Genomic DNA, 9,963 nt, shown 5'->3' with positions numbered 1-9,963 from the left:
AACTGAGGTCATCCACCTCAGATGTGGCTGCTGACATCTTGTAGCTATCACTGCTTTCATGAGGAAGTACACACCCAAACCTAGCCCTGGGGGTGTCTGTCCAGAGATGGCAAAGCTCCTGAACCCCACATCTCCTGCAAAGACTAGCAAACCAGGAAAGACAGTATCATGATCACCAGAGCACCCCAAAAAAAGCTGTTGATGATCAAAGAGTAGACATCTGGAACCAGCAACCTGGGGGTTCTTCAAGGTGATCATTAGAGGGCATGAAAGAAAAAAAGAAGAGATGGAGCTGACCCAGAGTCGAACCAGCTCTGCTACTTGCTATGTTGACTTTAACACAGTACCTAACCCTCGTGCCTCAGTTTCTTCACCTGAAAAAGAGGAAGAATATAGCTCACAGGGATGCTGGGGAGATGAGCATCAGCAGGTGTCAGACAGTGTCTCAGTCACATGCATGTTCAAGGATGAATCAAGTTCTTATGCACTGACAAAAGAGCACAGGTCCCTGGCTGAGGTCCCCAAGTCGTCATGCAGGTGGACATTCATAAAACTCAAAAAGGCAGCTGAGGCTGTGATCTCAGGCTACTGATGTTCCCAAACAGTTGCTATATTTTCTCCAGAGATCAATGAGAGCTTCTGAACCCTTCCACGGCCTGAAATACTTGACTCTAGGGCAAAACCACATAAAAATCTCTTTTTGTGTTAGATTTGTAATATATGACCTATGCCTGCCCATACTTTCAAAACGCTACTTGCTGCAACTCAGCATGGATATGAAGCCTAGCTGGCAGCATGGTACTCCATACATGGTGAGCACCACTGTCGGGGCAGCCCTGATGCCCTCATTAGCCCTTCAGTCATTCTGGAAGACACCATATCCTGTAACAAAATGGAGATATCCACTACAGACCATGGCTTCCTAGCTGACCTACAGGGCTGGTTCCCGTGAGGACTCAAGAAGATCAATTCAAAAAAATAATGTCAAAAGACAAAGCTCAGATTAAGTTCTTATCAAAAATCAATGAAAATAGTCACAAAGTCAGGCAGAGAGAAAACTTAGTGTACCAATTGGAAATAAGATTTCTGGCCAAGGTTGATTTATACAGCTCTGCTTTAGACCTAGAGAGGAAAAAAAACGTGTTCAACAAAGGCTTTCTCTTTGGCACTCAGAAGGAGTTCTATATTGAGCTTCTACCTGTGGGTGGCTCTGTACCGGGGGTAGGATTGTAGAAAACACCTAAGCTCTGTCTCTGCGCAGAACAGGATTCAAATCCTACTCCTTACTCTTAAACTGTATCTTTAAATAAGTTGTTCAGACTTCCTGGCCCAGAAGTTTCTTACTGCAAATGGAAATAATAAGTGACCAGATCCCTAAAGCCATGTCCACAACCCAAAAGGATTCATATTGAAAATTTAGGGCAAATGGACAGATGCATTTTCCATAAGACTCCAATGATTGAGTTTCATCACATATTTTTTGGTTTGGGATTTTGTTGCATTTTTTATTTGTATTTAATCACAAACTTTTTTTTAAAAAGGAAGATCCTTTTATTTCAGCTACACATCTGTGGAAAGCTAAACTCTTGGGATCTTAAGACACTAAACAAGGTCTCAGAGTTGAAACTAAAATACCTAACAGGGAATAAGCTGGTACCTGAGCACTGATGAGTGGTCTACTGTTACGGTTTGGATGTGAGGTGTCCCCAAAAAGCTCATGTGTGAGACAGTGCAAGAAGACTTAGAGGTAAAATGATTGGGTTAATCCAATTAGTGAATTGCTTCCCTGATGGGATTAACTGAGTGGTGCTGAAGGTAGGTAGACTGTGACTAGAGGAAGTGGGTCATTGGGGGCAAGTCTTTGGGGTTTATATTTTGTTGTGGTGAGGAGAACTCTCTCTCTGCTTCTTAATCATCATGTCCTAAGCCACCTTCCTCCACCCTACTCTTCCACTGTGATGTCCTGCCACACCTGAAGCCCTGAGGAATGGAGTCACCCATCTATGGACTAAGACCTCTGAAACCATAAAGCCCCAAATAAACTTTTCTTCCTCTAATTGTTCTTTTCATGTCTTTTCAGTCACAGTGGGAAAAAAAACAAACTGACCAAAACACCTAACTCTAAAAAGATCAGTCTGAGAAGGAACTGAAATTTCCTGACAATAGAATGCGTTCTTTCCTTCTAAAGAGAATGCCCTGCACCTCATCTGGGAGTCCTCTGGGACCCTGCGGAGGGGAATTCCTGGCAAGGAAGGTTGACTAGTATCCTTTACTTGGTCATTTGTTACTGTTAATACTTGAAGCGAATAGCCGAAAAGCCGCCTCCCACACACAGACCAGTAAATTTCACCCAATTACATTTTCTTGCAAACTAGGTGCGGTGACGACTCAGGCACTGAAACACACAGAAACGGTATCTGTGTTTAATTAACAAGCTGGAGAAAACAAATGCTAATAATTGATTAATGCATAAGAATGAGGCATGGGGCATATAGCCAGCAGAGCAGTGCCTGCTGGTTCTCCCTTTGAGGCAGCAATTAGCATTCCATAGCTTCCCCCAAAAAATTTGCAGAAATAGTCCTGATTCCAAGTAGGAAAGTACCCTTGACCCAGGAGAATGGAAGCAGTTGAGGCTCTATTTCTTGATTGCTCTAATTATCCACATGTGCTAGCATTGAACCTCTCTAGGTTTGGTGGGTAGCACAAATCACAACCTGAAAACTGCTCTGACCCATTTACCAAGAAACTGTAAGGCTGCAAGTTTGGAAGAGTCCCAGGGAAGAAGTGGCAAGTGGCAAGCAGCCCTGCTCTCAGGGCCTTTGACACAGTAGAGCCAGCCTTGCTCTTCCATCTGTGGCCAATCGGGAGGCTGTATAAAACCTCTGGAAGCTCAATGGAGAGTCACAGCAAGACCTCCAGGGTATTGGAGCAGCCCTCCTCCCCAGACTTGAATTCTTCTGAGAAGGTGTTGCTGTGTCCCTGCTTTGCCCTTCACAGACAATAAGTGCCTACCCATGAGATATTGAGTGACCACGGGACCCAAGTTGCCCATTGTGAACTGGGTGCTACCCAATCTTCTGAAATGATAAAGCTAAACATGCACAGAAGCAATTGGAAGAAACATGCATAAAAGGCTAGAATCACAGTGGACCTGTCTGGATGGAGCCAGAGATGAGAGGAGGCTCTGATGGAAATATCAATGGTCACTCTCACCTTTAGGTTTAAGATCTCCACATGATTCTCAGCCCCACAATTCTAACAGATAAGATATGTGAGGTTGGTCACTGTGGCACACGCCTGTAATCCCAGCAGCTCGGGAGGCTGAGGCAGTAGGATCACGAGTTCAAAGCCAACCTCACCAATGGCAAGGAGGAGGCGCTAGGGAACTCAGTGAGACCCTGTCTCTAAATAAAATACAAAATAGGGCTGGGGAGTGGCTCAGTGGTTGAGTGCCCCTGAGTTCAATCTCCAATACAAAAAAAAAAAACGTAAGGACCAGCAATCTTCATATGAAATAGTAGAGTAGTGGTTCTTAGCTGAGCTGTTTGCACACTGTGTCTAAAGATGTTTTTTTAAGTGCCATGTCTTTGATTGACTGAGGTCAGAGGAAGATACTAGAGGCATCCAGTGAGCAGAGGCCAGAGATGATGTGAAAAATCCTAGTGTGCAGGACAGAACCTCACTGCCATAATAAAGAATCCTTCTCTGGTCAAAGAACCAACAGTGTTAAGGTTGAGAAATCATGTTGTAAAGAAAGGAAAAGAAGAAGGAAAAAATGAAGGAAATCGGTGATTAACATGTACCTAACAAAAAAACAGGCTCAGACACAACTTTCTTTGTTTCTACCATAAATTACAAGGTCATTAATATTCTTTTACCACTCATCCCACATTTCCTCTGTGTGCATTTTAATATTAGAGGGCACAGAGATCATTCTTTCCCCAGTTTCTTCAAAGAGTTCTGTTGTCAAGAAGAGTTTAAGAATCCCTGCTATATGTACCAATTTAGAGCTTCCTATTTCTGCCCCAGCTCCTGATCCTGGGAACCAACAGATATAAGACACTCACAGAGTGTTTCTCCTACCGCCCACCAATCTGCTCCAGAGAACCCAGAGGGGCGGATGTTTGGCTCAAGGTCATTTTCATCTGTGCAAAACAGTAAAGACTTCTTGCAATTCTTTACATACATTATATACACAAGTATTAAAATAATAATTTCATTCATCTGTTCCACAAATAATTCTTGAGTACTACAACTTGTTAACAATGATAAAAACACCAACATTCTGCCTGTTTTCAGAGCTTACAGTCTATGACTCTATGATCAACAGCATCATTTTCTTCATTGATTTACTGAACTGGGAGACCAGAACACTCACGTGTCATCCAGTTCTTCCCCCAAGAATCCTCTCGTGGCATTTCCTCTCCTGGATCCAACCTGCCCAGACCTATAATTTGCAGGAAGCCTTGCATAAGGTTCTGTTGCTCATCACTGCATCAAGGAGCTTCTCCATCATTCTGCCAGAGTTATGAGTTGCCCTCCTGTGTTCTGTTCAGCCTGGGACTCTGATGGATGTATTGAGAAAAGTTCAGTTGCACTTACTTAAAATAAGAATTAAAATGCTAATGTCCTTTGAGAGACCAGAATACCTTTGCTTTAACTTGTAGAAGTCCCTTAACCTCATATCCACAGAGCAGGATGACTTTTCTATGTGGGAGTCCTTAGATTGTTCCACAATTAGAGCGTGCAGCTTGAGCCAAAGTTGAGCCCGCTTCTGGAGTTCAGTTTGCCCAGGAGTGACCAGTGACTTAGAGAGCAAGCTGTCGGAAGCCTTTCTCCTTGAGCGTCTGAAAAGCCACCTGGAAAAGAGCACCAGGGACTAGAGCACAAGACACCTGCAGGGTCGCTGGTGCTGCTCATTGGCTAAACTTCCTTTCCTTTTTCTTCTGATTCCTCAGGGAGTACCTTCTGTGATAGGTTTCCTACCACCCCTGTTTTTTAACTTGTGATTAATGCAATTGTCTCTTGCCATTCACCTTATCTCAGAACACTTTATACTATTCTTTCGTGATTAAGGTATACTCAGAATTTTGGATTTTTCCAATTGTCTTGTGCTTGTTTATTATTAATTCAAATATTATTTATTGAGCATCTCTGTGCTAGGCACTTGAAGTTTATCTTTATAGAGAAGGTGGTGACAGAAAATAAATGAAGAGGTAAAAAGACATCAAAGCAGGATGAGGGATAGAAAGTGATAGGGTGGAAAATCGGGATTACACAAAGGCCTGGGAAGGCTATCAGAGAAAAGAAAGGGGCAGAAGTCTGAACAAAACAACAGATGAGTCACACAAAATCTGGGGAGAGAGCATTTCAAGCAAAGGAAAGAGCAAGTGCAAACACCCTGGGGTGAGACTAAGATCGGCATGTTTAAGGGCCAGGGCAGCTAAAGCAAAATAAGTCCAGGAGCATATTATGAAATGAAGTCAAAGACACAGACAGGAATCACATCAAGTTATATGCACCATAGTAGAGTTCAGGTCTCATTTTAAGTATGATGGAAACCATTAGAGGAATTTGAACAAGGATGTGACATGACCTGATTAAAAATTTTTAAAAAATCATTTTTACCGCCAGGTGGAAAATCACATATAGGGAACAAAGAGGGTGGGCAAGGAGACCATTTAGGAGGTCACTGCAAATGTGTAAGAGAGATGATGGTGACTTTATGTGCTAGAAAAGTCATATTTGGGGCATATTTCAAGGATATTCCTAATAGAACTTGCCAATAGGTAGATGAAGAATGAGAGAGAGAGGAGCAGCATCAGGAGAAGGTGTTAGGACCTGACCTGAGCAACCAGGGGGTTCATTAGTACAATGGGGAAACCTGCGGGAGGAGCAGATTGGAGGTGGAGAGATGTGTTGGGATACAGACTCGAGGGTTTGGTTCTGTTAGACAGACATCCAGGAGCGACAAACATCCTGTTGAGAGGTCATTCCAGGAGTCATCAGACTATCCTTAATGTTTAAGCCATGGAGTGGACCCTCTCGTGAGGGTCTGTAGATACAGAAGCCCAAACTCTGAGTTGGGTTGGGGGAGTTTGGGACAGACCAAAATTTACTGGTCAAGAGGCAAATGAGATTGAAAGTGAGTAACTGGTAAAAATGGAACAAAAACTAGGAGCATGTGGTGTCCTAGGAAAAAAAAAGAAAAAAACACTAACTCAAGAGGGAGACATGCAAAGGGCTTCAGCTGTATCAGGAATTGTTTCAGTCTTGAACAGGGTGGCAGCATTCTAGCCTTTCCACCATCTTTGTGGGAATAAAATGTAAAAGAATGTATACAGTAAAGAAGGGAGCCACCAACCATATCAAACACTGCTGAGGTTCAGAAAGACAAGGAAGAGAATCGACCCTCTGTATTTGGTGAATGGATGTCTTTGGGGATCAGGACAAGAATGGTTTTAGAGGAGGAGGTCAGTCAAGAGCTCTGCTTGGAGTGGGGAAGAAAGAATGGAAGCTGGGGAAGTGGAGACACTACGAACAACTCTTTTGACACATTCTGCTATCAAGGGGAGCAGAGCACTGGAGCAGAACCTAGGGGGAGACTTGGTGACCAGAAAGTGTTTGGCTGCTGTTTACTTGTTTGTTTGTGGTTGTTGCCAGGGTGCAATTTTATAGCCCATGTGGAGACTAGTAGGAAAGAAGCAGTCATCCAGGAGGGAAGGGATAAGTGAACAAACAGTAGTCTGGTGTGGAATGGAGAGAAGGGCATCTAGACCACAGGCGGAGGCACCAGCCTTCAGTAGGAGCAGGGGTGTTCATCCACTGTCCAACATGGCGACCTACCACAGGGCTACTGAAGCATGGCTGTGGTGAGGGGAAGATGTGGTTCTGTTCTGGATACTTCCATTTTCTTGTAAAATTGAAGGGTGGTATTTTCAGTTGACTAGACAAGGGAGCACTTTTGGCAAAAGCAAATAAAAGGCAGGAAGAATCTTAAAGACTTGAAGAATGAATCAGAATATTAGTAGGAAAGTCATATCGTCTCGAGGGGCCACTGGAGATCCATGGAATAAATGTAATGTGTGTTTAATATTTCCAACCACTCTACACCACTCACAAGCAAATCATGGCTTGAGCAGTATTGCTATTTACCACATGGGCAAAGAGGCTGGGGTGAAAGGGGGTTACAATGTGCGGAGTCCTTGGGTTGTGCACAGATGTTCAGTTAGAGCCTTCAGGACTTCTCCTTCCCTCTTGTCTAGGAATCTCAATCCAGGACTATCTGCATTTGTTAGAGTTCTGATGCATTTGGACTTCAACAGGGAAGCATTTGGGATCCAGGTCTCGTTACCCAGAAAGCTCATGGCTTTTATGTAACCACCTCAACCCCAGGAACCAGCCCTCCCCACCAAGGAGAATGGGAAAGCACAAGCTGCCACTCACCAAAGCTGGTTTACTGCTAAGGCCCCCAGCAAAACTGGTTCCCTCATGAGGAATTTCTCTCTAAGCAAACAAGAGTGCTCCGTGGAGTCTTTCTCTGTCCCACTCACAGAGGTTGAGACTTTGAAGTGGGCTAGAGGCCCTGTGTTAGCAGATAGAAGTATGAGGTAGAGGGGGAAAATACGCCATCTCCTTCCCCCATCTGGTAGCGCCCATAGAGACTCGGGTTGCGCTCATCATATTAATATAAGGCAATAGAACAAACTAGCCACTCTGTGATTTAATAAAATGAGTTTGGCCTTGATTTGAGAATGCTGCTATGCGTGTGCCGAGAACAGCCAGCAGGACTGGCCCAAAGACAGCTGAGGCTTGGTTTGGGGAGAGGAGATGAAACAGATGTGACAATTTGGTGTAAAGTAAAGCATTGGTGGCATGTGTATGATTGATAGGCTGGTTCCTTAAAAAAAAAATAAACTTGCCTATAAGGTTGGCTCTGGTGCCCTGGCTATTAGCTGTGTATGCACCTCATGCCCAGGGAGCCAGCTAGTGGTCTCCCCATGAGGATCCAGCCTGCCCTGCCTTCCCAGCTGGCCCCCTCAGCTCCCCTCCCTAGGCCCAATCAAAACCAATTTCATTTCTTGTGAGCACTCATAGGAGACTAGTGCTAACCTGATAAATTAATTCAAGCTAATGCAAATTATGGCTTAATATGTTACCCTTCCAGACAGCATTTACATTTTTAAAAGTAGCTTCAGTTCCTTAAATCAAAATGAGTGAGTATTGAGGGAATGTCAACCCTTATGGCAGGCAGCTAGGAAAGACTTCAAGAAACAGTAGCACCTGTCTGGGGGCCTCTTAGGTCAGAGGTGCAATGGTCCATCTGCTCCCTCCAATCATCAAGTGTCTCAGAGGCCAAGAGGTACCAATGTCAAATCTTTGTCTAAAATCAGGAGATTTCTATCTTGAGAAAACATGCTCTTATACACTTGACTATTGCCTGTATTACTCTAATATATGCAGATGAGATTCTTCTGTGCAATCAAAATAAATCTATGATAGTGGTTTGCTTAATTTCCTCTTCTACACCAGGGAATGTGAGTTCCCTGAGGATAGAAGAAAAGAGAAGATGAAGCACCTGCCCATCACCAGCCCTAGAGACCTCTGCCCAGGTCTAGTAGGCTTCCCAGGCTCCTTCAATACCTTTTATGTGGGTCTAGGGGCACAGGCAAGAGAGATCAGGTAAGGTCTGATCCAGGTAACTCTGTGCTCCTGGAATAAGTGGAGGAGAGTGGTCCAGAGGAACCAGCTACAAAAAACAGTTCTTCCCTGTGCCATGTAACTATCACCTCACTAGAGACTCCGTGGGGAAATGTAAGACTGTGTGTTGGGGAACCAACCTATTGACATTGAAGTTTGTCACAAGAAGCCCAAAGCCTTATGCAAAGATGACAGTGAAAACACAAATAACAGCTTCTCTTACTTCTCTCAGTTTTCCTTGTTCTGTGAATGAAACAAAATCCAGTGTTCTGTTTTCCCAGGGACTCATCACCATCCTTCCATACCAGCATGGAGAAGAGCTGACCAGGGGAGGTAGACATAAAGACAAAGGCAAAGTTACTTCCCAAGGAACCCCCGGGGAACCTAGCAACCCAGACTAAGATCCAAATACCCTCTGAGCATCAGGCAGGGATTGCTCATCAATGACAGTGCCCACCAAAATTTATAGTAACCTCTATGGCTTCATAAAAACTAATTCATCCATCCACTCATGCAGTCATATGTTATATTTAGCCAAAAAAAAAAAACCTGTACAGTCCTGCTCCAGGACACAACTGATGACTTCCAAGAGAGGTGGGACACGTACATTCTCCAGGTGCATGCATTCCCACTCATGGTATTACCTGGGGGATTAACACAGAGCCCAGTATCTCCCTATGAGGACAAAAGCAAAGAGCTGCTACCTGGTTCCCACTCAGTGGCTGGCAACCTGAAGCACCCATCACCTGCCCCCCATCCCAGACCAGTTACCCCTTCTACAAACACAATGCTGCCCAGAGTTAATCTTCTAGGGAGTGTCTCCAAGCTTCTGGAATTTCAATGACAGCCCCCTCCATCTTCATGTAGATGCTGTCCCTGTGCAGATGCAGTTTAAATCACCACACACATCTGCCTCGTGCTCCCTCATGCTGGGGTAGAGTCTTCTCACCCACCTCAAGAGGCCGGATAAGCTTGTCTCGCTTTCCTTCTGCTCCAAATCAGTTCAGCACCCAGGTCCCCTGAAGATCTCCTATAAAGGCTCTTCTCCTGAACTCTATCATCTCAAAGATTCTCTCTGGTTTCTGGTTTCTGCTTCACAGTTATCAGCTGCTGACATTTTCAATTAATCCCTTTCTTGTTTTCTGCCACTCCCCAGGATCCAGTACAGCCAAATAGTCCCTGATCCCCAGCCCACCCATTCTGCACCTTGTGCAAAACCCAACCATTGGCTCTTCTTGGCTCTCACTTCAGGGCTGAAAAGCT

The sequence above is a fragment of the Ictidomys tridecemlineatus genome, chromosome 4, assembly GCF_052094955.1.
Source record: "Ictidomys tridecemlineatus isolate mIctTri1 chromosome 4, mIctTri1.hap1, whole genome shotgun sequence".
In the NCBI taxonomy this organism is placed as follows: Eukaryota; Metazoa; Chordata; class Mammalia; order Rodentia; family Sciuridae; genus Ictidomys; species Ictidomys tridecemlineatus.
The sequence above is the reverse complement of the archived record's forward strand: the minus strand, read 5'-3'. Positions refer to the sequence as shown.